Consider the following 13,751-nt stretch of genomic DNA (forward strand, 5'->3'; position numbering starts at 1 on the left):
CCGGTTTGAACCCGAGCGGGCTGGGGGGTGCTCGGGATGGGAGACCAAAACTTGAAGGAAGAAATTCCCCCGAGGGCTACCCACACCGGGGCAGCTCCCTAAGGGCAGGAGCACGCGCAATACCAAAAAAACCTGAAAAATCACTGCCTCAGGAGGAAATTTAAGCATATACACAGACCCATCTCCCTGCAGCAACTCGCTTAATCGCCTGCGCTTACTTTAAGCGCGTGCTCAGACCTGACTGAAGTCCAGGGTTTTAAGCAGGCGCTTAAAATATTTCACTGAATCGTTGATGAAGCTCAGCTCCCCCCCAGCAGCCTGCGTTTCACCGGGGGGCTTCCCGCTCGCCAACAGCCCATGAGTTAAGGCAGACACCACCGCAATTAATTCATCGACAAACCAGCCCGAGAGACCCCCCCCCCCCCCCGGCAGGTATCAGGCACCAGCCCTGATTTATTCCCCAATTTCTGTATTTGGCACCACCGTCGGCTAAATATATCACACCACGCTGGGCTTGGCTCGGGCAGCAGCTTCTGCCCTGGCGTGCTGCTCCGCTGCTTCCTTCCCCTCGTTTCCGCCGCGGCAATTTCACAGGGCCACCATCTCCATGGGGAAAGACCCGCAGCGTTCCCGCACCGACCTTTCCGGCTGTTTTCATAGAATCATAGAATCGTCCAGGTTGGAAGAGACCCTTGGGGTCATCGAGTCCAACCATCTACCCTACTCTACAAAGTTCTCCCCTACACCATATCCCCCAACACCACACCTAAATGGATCTTAAACACATCCAGGGATGGTGACTCAACCCCCTCCCTGGGCAGCCTGTTCCAATGCCCGACCACTCTTTCTGTGAAAAATTCTTTCTTAATGTTCAGTCTAAACCTACCCTGTTGGAACTTGAAGCCATTCCCTCTCGTTCTGTCATTAATTACCTGTGCCAAGAGACCAGCACCAACCTCTCTACAGTGTCCTTTCAAGTAGTTGTAGAGAGTGACGAGGTCTCCCCTCAGCCTCCTCTTCCTCACACTAAACAGTCCCAGCTCCTTCAACCGCTCTTCATAGGATTTGTTTTCCAGGCCCTTCACCAGCTCCGTTGCCCTCCTCTGCACCCGCTCCAGCACCTCCATATCTCTCTTGGATTGAGGTGCCCAAAACTGGACACAATACTCGAGGTGTGGCCTCACCAGTGCTGAGTACAGGGGGACAATCACCTCCCTACTTCTGCTGGTCACGCTATTTCTAACACAAGCCAGGATGCCGTTGGCTTTCTTGGCCACCTGGGCACACTGCCGGCTCATGTCCAGCCGCTTGTCAATTAGAACCCCCAGGTCTCTTTCTTCCAGGCAGCTCCAGCCACATTTCCCCGAGCCTGTAGCAATGCACGGGGTTGTTGTGGCCCAAGTGCAGAACCCGGCACTTGCCCTTGCTGAAACTCATACCGTTGATGTTGGCCCAATGATCCAATCTATCTAGGTCTCTCTGTAGAGCTTCCCTATCCTCCTGGGAATCAACACTCCTGCTTAACTTGGTGTTATCTGCGAACTTGCTGATGATACACCCTATGTCCTTGTCGAGATCATCAATAAAGACGTTAAACAGAAATGGTCCTAACGCTGAGCCCTGAGGCACACCACTTGTGACCGGCCGCCAGCTGGATTTAAATCCATTGAGCACCACTCTTTGGGACCTTCCAGTCAGCCAATGCTTGACCCAGCGGATCGTATGCTCATCCAGGCCGTGTGAAGCCAGTTTTTCCATGAGAATTGTATGGGGGACAGTATCGAATGCTTTTTGAAAGTCCAGGTATACAATATCAACAGCCTTTCCCTTGTCCAATAATCTGGTTTCGAGGGGCACGAGGCGCCTTCCTCTTCCTCTGTCCTTGGCAAAGGGGGCGAGACCCCGCTGCAGCGTCACCTTCCCCGGCTGAGCTCTCCCACTGAATCCCAGTGCCGATGTTCGCCCCTCGCTTTGGCTGACGGCGTCGTCTCAGGTGGGCGCTGCATCGCGAGAGCGGCACAACGTGTTTCTTGGAGTGTCACCGCTCGAGTTGGAGAGTGGAGGACCACGAGAGCAGCCTGGGAGAGGGGAGTCAGCAAACCAAGGTCTCGAACGCGGCCGTGCCGTCCAAGCCAAGCTCCCTGAAAGTCATAATTTGAGTTTAAAATATCCCTGTAATGGTAATAATCAGGAGAGGCTGAGGGAACTGGGCATGTTTAGTTTGGAGAAGAGGAGGCTGAGGGGGGACCTCATTGCCCTCTACAACTACCTGAAAGGAGGGTGTAGAGAGGTGGGTGTTGGCCTCTTCTCCCAAGGGAATAATGACAGGACCAGAGGAAATGGTCTGAAGTTGGGGCAGGGGAGGTTTAGATTAGATATTAGGAAGAATTACTTTACTGAGAGAGTGGTCAGGCACTGGAACAGCCTGCCCAGGGAGGTGGTGGGGTCGCCATCCCTGGAGGGATTTAAGAAACATGTAGATGTGGCACTTCAGGACATGCTCTAGTGCCCGAGATTGTTGGGTTGGGTTTTTATTTTTTTGTGTGTGTGTGGTTGGACTCAATGATCTCAAAGGTCCCTTCCAACCATGAAGATTCTGTGATTCTGAACTATTAGTGTCATCTCCCCCCAGGAAGGCAGAGCATCAGGCAGTAAAAAAATCACAGCTCCACACTCATCTACCTTCTACCTCTCTGGGCAGCCCAGGCTTTCCTCCCTGCAAGAGGAGCCCAGGGGCGGACGGGTGGTGTGTGTCAGGGAAGCAAAGTCAAACCTATTTATTTCTGTCCGAGGTCTGAGCATGGCACAGCAGATTTTTTTGGAAAAACCTTCTCGCTCGCTGCGAGCACCGCGTGGCTGACCTCCGCAGCCCCAGCCATGCTCGGCCCATCGCTACCCATCCATCTCCCCGTTAATTGTCTTCTCCCCTGACGAGCCACCGGCTCTTTCCGCGCGTACTCTCTCAAGGTTATTTTCAGCTCTGCAGCGTCACCAAAACACACAAGTTTGCGTCTCCGGCACTGCAGCAGCGGGGCTGCTCCTCTCCGCTGTTCCTAACATCCAGCCTCAGCTCTTCTGCTCGGGAAACGCAAAGAAATCCTCGCCCCTGCTCCTCCCTACCGCGGCGTTTGCATCCACGAATCACACTGAAATAAATGCAGCCTCTCAGGGAAATTTCTGCATTTTTTGGTAAAACGCTGATGCGTTTTCCCAGCTGGTGGGGGCCACGGCTGAGTGAGCCATCCCTGATTTCTTTGGAGCAATCTTTGTGACGCACACGCAGCCCCAGACCTAAGTTCAGCGCCAGTCATTACGCTTTGCTGCAAGGGTGGATGCTCGTTAGCTCCCCGCTTTGATTAATCAAGTCAGCAAAGCCGTGCCGACCCCCCCCCCCAGGCAGGGGGAGTGCATGCCCCGGGGCTGTGCTCGTGCGCTCTACGCTCTTCGTATTTATAGCGACGTGCGTTTTATAGCGAATTAGCATCGCTGGGGCTGGTTAAAAGGTGATCACTAATGGAAATCTGAGCTCCTTCCACTCCGTCAAATCCATCCGAGGTTTGCCTCCTAATAAATCGGCATCTTTGCCGAGAAGGCCTGTGTCTAACTGTCCCAGTGATAAAAGACCAATTGCTGACATTTGCTGCTGTTTTCCCTTCCTTTGACATTTCATTAAGGAGAAAATAATACCAGCAACTACAAACGTGCTCTCATCGACATTCGTTGGCCGTAACGTGGCCGGTTGCCCTGATTAAGTGAGTAGCTGGCCAAGGGGATGTACCCTGTCTCCAGGATGACAGAACTCCCCTCAGTCCTCCCAGGGCCCTGCAGCATCTCGGGGCTTTGCAGAACAGGCTGAGCTGGCCCCCCCCTTACCCCCCCAGCGCACACAATCACCGTAACTCACCCCTCGCCACGGGGCTCAGCCGTAACCAACCCACACCTCGCACCGTCACTTCAGTCCGGTCAGTAAAACTTCTAATTTATAGGCCTGGTCAGGACCTAAATAACCACAGTCATTACCACTTTGTTAATGAGTCAATTAACATGCTTTGGGATCTATGGAGAAAGGGCACTATAAATATGCCCAGTGTCAAATATTGCTGAAATAAGTATCTGACCGTAGCGGCACTTGGCGAGGAGTCGCTGTTGATTGCGGCGAGTGTAGGGACCCCGCTCGGTCCCGGGGGATCGGTCACAGCAGTCATGGTGTCACCCGTGCCAAGGGCTCTCCGGAGGGTGCAGATGGGACCAGCTCCGGCATCACCACACGCACGACGTCAGGATGCCGGGGATCGGCGTCGCTCAGAGCGCAGCACCAGGCTGGAGAGGGGAGACAAAGCCTGGCACGAAACACTCACTTCAGAGCAGCCAAACGGCTGCCGTTAAACACATTTTGAGGGTGTGTTTTTATCCTGAAAGTTTTGCCACCCAAAAGTAAGGTTTTAAGCATCCTTAAGAAGCCTGCGGCTGCATCCAGGCCAGAACCGAGAGCCTCCACTCCCGGAGAGAGGGATATTAGATCTTTCCCTCCCATATCCCTGCTCTGGCTCGTGCTGCTTCTCACTCTGCAACTGCACAAACACCCAGGGCAAAGCCCCAGCTGCTCTCACTTCCCTTACAGCCCCCAAAACGCAGAGGGGCAGCAGGTGGGCTCACCCCCAGTGATACCAAATTAACATACTAATTACCATGCCCAGTGCTAGCACGACCCTCACGTGCCTTCCCCCCGCCCCCCCCCCCCCCTCCATGACCTGAATATTCTGGTTTTTGCCACCTCTTTTGGGTCACGCTCTGGAGCTATTCTCACATCTCCGTAGCCCGGCTGCTTTCGCCTGCATCCCCAGTAAAACCAGGCTGTGATGGGCTGCGCACGCTGGGCTGCCCGCGCTGATGGAAAACAGGCCCAGGGCAACGAGGAGCAGAGACTTAATTGCAATCAAGGCCTGTCAGCCTCGTCAGCGTGTCCGATCAGCCGCAGCTGATGGGCTGGGAGCTGAGCGTGCGGCAGGGAAACAGGAGCTGCGTTAGAGAAGGCTGCGGAGAAGGGGCTGCTGCTCCAGCACACACCCCCCACCACCTGCCCAGCATCACGATTCCAGGGATGCTCAGCACCAGACGCTCCAGAGGACGGCTCAGGAAATCTCCTAATCCCTAGTAATTAGAGTCTGGCTTAAATTTTAAAGCATGAGACTTAATGTCTCTTTACCAAATTTTGTATGTTAATTAGCCCAGCTCTGCGGAGTCTTGGGTACCAAGAAGTAAATCTCACTCTTTTTTTTGGAGCTCTGCACACTTTTTGGTGCGAACAACGTCCTGCACGGGAAATCCCACAGCCTACCTGCTCTCTGTCCTCAAAAAATCTGACACCGAAGGAGCTCTTGTGCTTTGCCCTGACAGCAAATGGCAAATGAGGCAGGAGCTCATGAGAAAAGCAGCTTCTCTCCCTGCCCTGCTGCTGGCGGAGGCAGTAGGTGCCTTGTACGCCCTGTCACCGAGACATATCCCCTTCTTCAGAAGGAAGAAAGGCTCCCGTGACCGGGGAGAAAGCCGAGCCAGGGAGCTGAGCGCAGTGGGAGGGATGAGGGATGGAAAATCCACATCAGCATCGATGTCGTCCAGGGAAATTGGAGGCTGCGCTTGTTCCCAGTCTGTGCTTGTGGTTTCCTCCCCTCAGACTCGCTTTTCTCCCCTGTGAAAACAAGCACTTGTACAAACAAACGCTTGTTTGCACACCCAGCACATCGTCCCCTGCTTCCTTGGGGTGGCACAGGACCGCAGGAGCCAAGGGTGCCCTCAGACACCGGGAAGCAATCCTGCCCCGGCAGACAGTGGCTGGGGGGCACAGATATCCCGGGGATACTCTCCAGCTCCATCTCACGGGTGGCTGGGCAGGAGTGGTCCCTCAGGAGTCTCAGGAGTGGTCCCTTCCTGCCCATGTGGCCACATCCTCCCAGGGGACAGCCCCTTGTGACACCCCCCCCCCCCCCCCCAGATTTCAGCAGACGGCAGCTGATGTACGGGGGATTGAGCACAGCCCCAGGGAGGGCAATGGGGAGCTGGGCAAGGAGAGCACTGCAGATGCTGGCCCCCAGCCACAGCCTGCCCGGGCACAGCCGTCGCTTTGGCATCGTGGTGTTGGGGATAAGCCCCCGTCACACACGCAGGGCAGGGGGGGCTGCCCGGCTCCCAGCGCCGGCTGCCACCCATCTGATCCCTGCAGATGTTGACCTGCTGGAGAGATCAGAGCTGGCATAAAGCGCTCGGAGACTTTGGCTCAAAAAAATACCGAGCGGCAGCAGCGGCCGGAGCCACCGCAGAAGGATTCGGCTCATTTTTGCCACCTGGGAGTTAGATGTCTGGTTGGAGCTAATCATCTGCTCTCCCTCCAAAGTTAAGGGGAAAAATGTCATTTCCAGAGGGTGAACCAAACCTCGGAGGAGATGAAGGCTCCTCGGAGGGGTCTGTCTTCTCCTGGTGGCTTTGCACCCAGGCTGGGCATTTTGCTTGTTGACCGACGCGACGAGGTGCAGCCCAGCTCGGAGCCTCCCACCGCCTCCTCACGCTCTCCGTTCTTCACAGTTTGTTTGGCCAAAGCGATTTGCCAAATGAGCATCTAATTCATGAATAGTTTAGTTCCCCAGGAAACGACTTATTTCACGGTGAATTTAACTATTCACCAAAAAGATTGCTCAGCTTTGAGCGCAGGTGGAGAGGATAATTTACCCCTCGTGCGACTTCTCCAGTGGCTTCACCAGGTTCAAAACTTTCAGGAGGTTAAAACTATGGGGTACGAATTCTCCTGGCACATGCCAAGGATGTAGCTGAGAGTGAAAGTCAGCTCGTGTTGATTTTAATTAATGTTCCCAGTGTAAGGACAGTGGGACCTGGCCCTCTTTGAGGAGTTTAGTCACTTATTTGGGTTAATTCTACCTTTTATCACGAGGAATCCAGTCCTCATCTTAGGCTTGTGTTAAACTGGATTAGTTTTACTGGCAGCGCCGGAGCTCTCAGATTGACACCAACATAAAACTTCGTTATATAATACAGCAAAGATAAAAATACATCAGGGTAAAATATCAGCCGTTAGAGGAAATAACCAGAGCGCCCACACATTTAATGCGTTCTGAAGAAACGGGGAGAGAAATCACGGTACTGTAATGCACGGTGTTCTGGGGCATCTTTTATCAGAGGATATCAAAGCACTTTACAAATCATTACTTATTTAAGCCTTGTCACATGCTGGTCACAGAAGAGAACAATGCTGGAAGCAGGGCATGAACCCAGGAAGCATCAGCAGAGACAAGGAAATATTTAAACTAAAGAGTTTTCCAATGGGAAATGCTGTTTCACCAAGATTGAAACGTTTTGCCGGAGCATATTGATGTCGAGAAAGTTTTTGACAGAACAATTTCAAAGCAATTCAGCATCAAAATGGGATCTTGTGCAGTCAATACGCGGGAAAGGTTTTATTTCAAGTACAAGGTTTGCCGTGTCGTGTGTACATCCCGTGTAAATAGTTGTGGCTGACCTGAGCTAAATGTTTCTTTTCAGTCTTCTCGCTCCCTGATGCTCTCGGGGCTTCTCTTTGCTGGGATTACAGCTCAGGTCTGTCTATTCTCCTGCCAAATAAAAAGCCCAGCGCCCCCGCTGATGCTGGGGAGAGCATCCCGAGGTGGTGCCCCCGCATCAGGTGCTTGCTCTTAAGAGTTATGCGAGATGAAAGGCTGTAAAATGTGACTCAGGTTCCCACCGGCATGTGGCAGCAGATTAAAATCAGGCACCCGGAGCTGCCCCCTCCCCCCCCCGAGCCCCTGCCCAAACCCACTCCATCCTCTGGTGCGACGGCTCCTGAACCGCCGTAAATGAAATGTCCCTGCCTTTGGGTGGTCACATCCATCAGCAGGACACGGGCACCCGACAGCCTGATTTTAATCCACCGGCGCATGTTTGCCGGGGACCTCGGTGAGGCCAACATCAATCAGCGCGGGTCCCTGGCAGGGAAAACCATGCTGATTTACAGCGGCTGAAAGCATCTCCCTCCCCCGGTGCTACCAGGCGGTGAAAACTCACCACAATCAGCGGCGAGGCCGATGATCCCCTCGCCACAGAAACAGCCCCGGTGATTGTTTGATTAAAGACAGAAAGGGCTCGGCAGAGAGAGGGGATAGAAGACAGGGGGTATATTTCCAGCTCTGCCCCTTACCTGGCATGGGGATCTTGCTCAAGTCACTTGAGCTGCTCATTTTGCTCCTGCCTGTGGATACGAACCCACCAGGAAGAGGTTTCCACGTCAGATTGAGCCAAAACATCAAACTGGTTCCCAAATGCAATCAAGGTTCACTGGGGTCTTCCATGACTTTGGGGAGAAAGAGAAAGACAACGGTCATTTCAGAACGGTCTTTTCTTTGGCCTATTTAAGCTTTTAAAACCTTTTAAATTATTCACCAGGAACAAAACAAAACGAAAAATTGCATTTTGAGACAACGCTTTGAACTGCCCTCCCTAAAAAAAAAGGCCAGCATCCAAAAAACTATCCGGGCGCTGAAAGCCCCCATCCTTTCCAGCTGAAACTCTTCCCCTTGTTCGACCCAAATGACAAAGGATGTTTGCAGGTACATCCCGCTGGGATTTGGGGCTTCCCATGCTCTGCCCCCCCGGGCTGGCTGTCGCCGTTAGTGTCGGGCCTCTTGGGATTAACCATTAGGGCTTGGTACCCTGATGATGCGCCTTAGATGTACCTGATGAACACACCTTGCACCCACATAAGGGTGTGCTTATGTGTTTTGAAAGAGTTGAATATCAAGAGCTTAAGAAAAGCAATGAATTCATGTCTCGGGAGTAGTTTAGATACATATTTCCCTGCACACCCCTCCTCCCCATACACACAACCCCCAAGATCGCACTGGGTCCAGCATCCTTCCCTTTCCCAGGCAAATCTTCCCCTAGAAAATCCTACCCATTGCTCAGATGAGGATTTCTTAGGAATCCCTTGATTCTTAAGTATTTCCTTTGAAAAAGGCTTCATCCTCTTCCCGTCCCCTAAAGCAAGCTCCTGGCAGATTCTCCATCCCCCTCATCTCACGTCCTTTGCTGATGTGGCAGCCCCTGAGCAACATCTCTCTGTCAGGTTACGGCAGACATGGATAAGGAAATTTATAACACAAATGCCAAGGGAGTTAATTTGAACTGTGTGAAAAGCCACGACCGCCTCATGTAGTATTACCACTCAGCTCAATTTAATGTGTTCTTAACGATAAGCGTTTTTCAGGTTTTCCTTAAGAAAACTCCGTGCTGGCTTTTGTCTCTGCCCAGTGGCGCTGCCTCCATCCCCGCTCCCGTTACAGCACTGCATTTAAGATGCTATTTCTCTCTCTCCAAGGTGTTTTTGCAGGGCTTTTCTTCCCCAGCTGCTTCGATACCTCCAGCGCTGCATCACCAGTGTCAGATTTAGCTGTCGCTGGTGGTTCTTTGCGTTCAGGTTGTACCAGAACATCAAATTTAGGGTGCAGACAGGAACAAAACCATCGAGGCCGTGGAGACGGAAAACAGCAGATGGGCAGCGCCTTCCTCCTCTGGTCGGGCAGATTTTGAAGCTAATAATAATTGTAAACATCTCTCTCCATCTTGTTTAAGCCTTTTAATCTCCTTACCCTCCAGTCCGGATTGGTGTTTCCTTTATGTGCTGAGATGGTTCCTCGTAGCCGGGACGTCTCTGCCCGACCCAGACCCAACCATCCAGAAGGAGATTTCGTTAGGAATTTCTTTCCCAACATCCTCCATCCTTCCCATGAAGAAAGGGCAGGCAGGGCTATGGCAGTTCGTAAAGTTTTCAGCAAGTTAAAAAAAGAAATAAACATTTCCTGATGAGTACATCCAGGGATCACGTTTTATTCCCGGTTTTGCTCTGGATGTGCTCTGTAGGGTTTGGAGTGACCAGCTCTTACAAGCCTTGTTGTTTTACACACTGCCCCTAGGGTTATGTTATCAGATTACAAGCCTTCCCCGTCCATTAAAACATGAGGTTTCTAGATTTTTGTGGTTGAAAATATGAAGAACAGAAGTTCAGAAATCCAAACAGCGAGCAGCGAAATTTGAGTCTTTTTTTTTTTTTTTTTTTTTTTTTTAAGCTGTAGACTGGGGGGAGGCGCTGACTCTGGGGTTTTGAGCTTTTAATAGTAATACTGGAATCTGCTCACGTGGCTCATGAGCTTGGCCCTCCCAGGGCTGAGCGCCCGGGTCTCAGCTGACAGCAAAGGGAAGGGCAGGCACTGACCGCTCTAAAAAGTCACCAAATCCTCTTCTGGAAAACAGTCTTGGCCTTTGCTGCCTTCTCTTTTTTTTTTTATTCTTTTTTTTCCCCCCACTGTTGCAAAGCAGAATCGTTTCCTGATTTTAAAGTGGTTTGAGATCCCGGGGTGAGGGGTGCAGTGCTCAGCGGTGATAAGGAGCCTGGTTCTTTCTTCTCTTACCCACAAGCAGAGCCGGCACCACAGACTCGGCCGACGGTGAATCCACCCGCTCGGTACCGGCAGCGCAGCGTCACGGGGAGCAGCAGCTTGACCCAAAGAGGCTCCTCAACCTGGGAGACAAAGAGATCACATCCGATTATTGAAAGATGAAGCTGGATAAATCAGACTCAGAATAGATTGTCTGGGGGTTTTGTTGGATGCTGTTTTGTTTCGTGGTGGGGTTTTTTTTTATTATTATTTTTAAGAATGAGGATAACTGGCTATTGGAACAATTTATCAAGAATTGGATTGGTTCCTCTAGCAGTGGAAAAACTTAAGCTAAGCCTGGATGTCCTGCTGAAAGGGAGAATTAAGTCCTGTGGCTTCTACTATTCAGGAATTCAGAGTGGCAATCCCAGCCCTCCCCTCTGACCTTTTATTCGCTAAACCGGCTGCATGCTGGGTTTCAGGTTGTTCCACGCCGGGTGCATCTGATAAATCAGTTTGTCCTGAATCCAGGTCCCTTTTCCTGCGGCTGCTGGTCTCCTGGCCGTATGGCAGAGCCACACACTTACCCCTGCCCCTGAACCGCTCCTCTGAAGGCCGCTGGTCCCTGCGTTGTCCCTCCATCCCGTGCCTCGGATAGCACCGATTCCTACCCCGATGCGATGCTGAATGTCATTCTGCTCTCATTTGTACCGAATCAATTACATTTCTTTGGAAATCTATCTGCTTTGAACCCTGCTAGGAGGTGTAGCAAATACCAGAATATGGGTATTGATAATTCCATGTTAATAAGTTAAAAGAAGAAAGATAACTGGCCTTGAGCAAAGACAGATGTTAGAATAACGATCTCGCCGGGGCAGGGATTATCACGTTTCTCATGAACATCTTTGGCACCGAGGAGCGGTCCCTGTTCTGCCTCTGCCACGGCAGACGATGCAGCCAGACTCTGGGCCGTTCCTCCAGCACCGAGACCAACGGGGGCTTTATTAACCCCAAAGGAAGCCAGAACGGTCCCCGCTGCTGCTTTTAGCTCTGCCACCACACTGAGACAGCAGCCGCCCTGCCCGAGTCCCATCCCGGGGCTAACCCTGGGATCCCTGGGGGGATCTACCACTCTGGGATGGGTCCTGGAGATCCCAGCCCTGATCCCTGGGAGGTCCCTTCCTACACAATCCCCTGCAGGGAAGGGAGGATCTGCCACACTGTAAGCAGTTCGGGGCTGTGTTAAGCCCTGCTGCTATTTATGGTGCTGTTTTCCAGGACAGATAATAATAACAATATCATGCGACAAGTGCGTGACCACCCCAACAGCAAACGTGGGGTTTGATTTGTGGCTTTAATTTGAGACTGGTTAGTGCCAAATGCTGGCTCTTCACATTGTGGCACGCTCAGGCTGCCTGACTCGGATGTTTGGGGACGTAGCAGAGCATGTGAGAACAAGGATGGACTAATGTGCACCCTCTGGTCCTCCCTGTCCCCCCGCCTCCCCCAGCCCAGCATCCCGGGTCCCTTCTGCTGCCTCTCTTCTGGGACGGCCCTCCAGCAACCTCAGTCCAATCGCGTGGCTCCTGATCCACGAAAAACAGATTATTTCTGCTGCACTGTATGCAAAAGCTGTCTACGTATTTACAAAAGGCCATTATACCCTATTACAATCTACAGCTCCCTCCTCCCACCCCCCTCCCCGGTCCCAGCTTTTCTACCACATCTCAGCAGGAAAATAAAAGAACAAAGAACAGTTACCTGGAAAACAAAAGGTGAAAGCCAAGGTGAGGCAGGGAGATGTCAGTCCCATAGCAACAAGAAGTTTCAATTAATCACGTGTAAATTGGGATGCAGCGTAAATCAGGAAATACATTACATTCGGCAGGGTGCTGGCGGCCAGCCCTCAGCTGTGTGCTCAGCTGGAGAGCAGCGGTATATGCTGTGCCCTGGCTCTCCTCTCTCTCACCATCAGCCCAGGGTTGCAGGGGGTCACTGGCCACCCTTCAGCCCCAAAATATATTGCTGCACCAGGTGCTGCTTCCAGTCAGAGAGCAGAGCTGACCGGGCGCTCTGCCTTACAGTGAAAGAGGCAACGTGGCACCTAAGTTCAGGAACAAGAAAAGTACCTGCACGCCAGGTCCTCGGGGATGAGGTGGTTGTTCTGAGGATGACGTACGCAGCCACTCTCTGTGCCAGCACGTCCATCCCAGTAGCTCCTGGATCCAGCAGCTGGTTTCACCCCTGCTTAGCAGAGCAACGAGGTCCCAAAGATACTAATTTCCTACAAGTTTCATGCACCCACTGCGGGTGGGTGGATTCACCTCTTCTCAGACACCAGTCAGCAAGGCACGAGCCTGTGGGGAACCAGCCCCCCAGCTGGAGCAGGACCTGGGCATTCGTCCCACTGCTACGGTAGCAAAAGTGCCAACCCTGAGCCATACCCTGTGCCCCGCAAACAGCGGAGAAATCCCAGAACCCACACTGGGAGATCTCCCCGCTGACCTCGGGGAAGGGATGCAGGGTCTGGCCGGCAGGAGCCCGGCAGGTTTCCATCCATCCAGGGGGGAGGGAGCTCCTTTTACTGCTGCTGCATGAAATCAAACCAGGTCCCACAATCGCAGGGAGAAATATCTTCCCCATTCATTCAGCGATCCCAGAGGAAGCCGAGGCTGCGCAGCGGGCGGTGGGAGCGCTTGATTCCCTTTTGCTGAAGCTTTACAGTGTTGGGTTGTTTCTGGATGTAGCATCTCCACTTGCCGGGAGCTGCAGGTCAGGCAGTGCAGCTCCCTCCGGGCTAGAAACGCCCCCCGGCCGGCCTGCCTGGGAAGGAATCATAAAATATTGATTATTCTCAGCACACTCTCGTCCTCCAGACGTTTAGCAGCTCACTCTTCCCGCAGTCAACAACAAAGCAGAGGCCCCTGCTCCTGAGCAAATCCTTGCTGGGTGAATGGAAGTGCAGGGACAGGTAGCTCCGGGAGTGCAAAAACAGGAAAGGAGTTTGAAACACGCGGGTCTGGGCATTTTAATTTTAACGAGCTGAGAAGGTTGTAGGGTCACTGGACAGTTGATGTGTGTGTGGGTGGATGTAGAATCCTCAGATCAGCAAAACACTTCATCTGCTCGAAAGCAGGACCAGATGAAGCGCCACCGTCCTGGTGCGTTAACCCCCGTGGTCTGTGCAATAACGCTGCTGGCACCGATTGCCGAATCGCTGCTCTCTGAGCAAAGCAAGGGCTGTGCAGAGCCGGGCCGTGGGTGCCACAGGCTCCGATGGCCCCACATTAGCCCCATTTACAAGAGGACATGAGG

The sequence above is a fragment of the Numenius arquata genome, chromosome 21 (genome assembly GCF_964106895.1).
Source record: "Numenius arquata chromosome 21, bNumArq3.hap1.1, whole genome shotgun sequence".
Lineage (NCBI taxonomy): Eukaryota > Metazoa > Chordata > Aves > Charadriiformes > Scolopacidae > Numenius > Numenius arquata.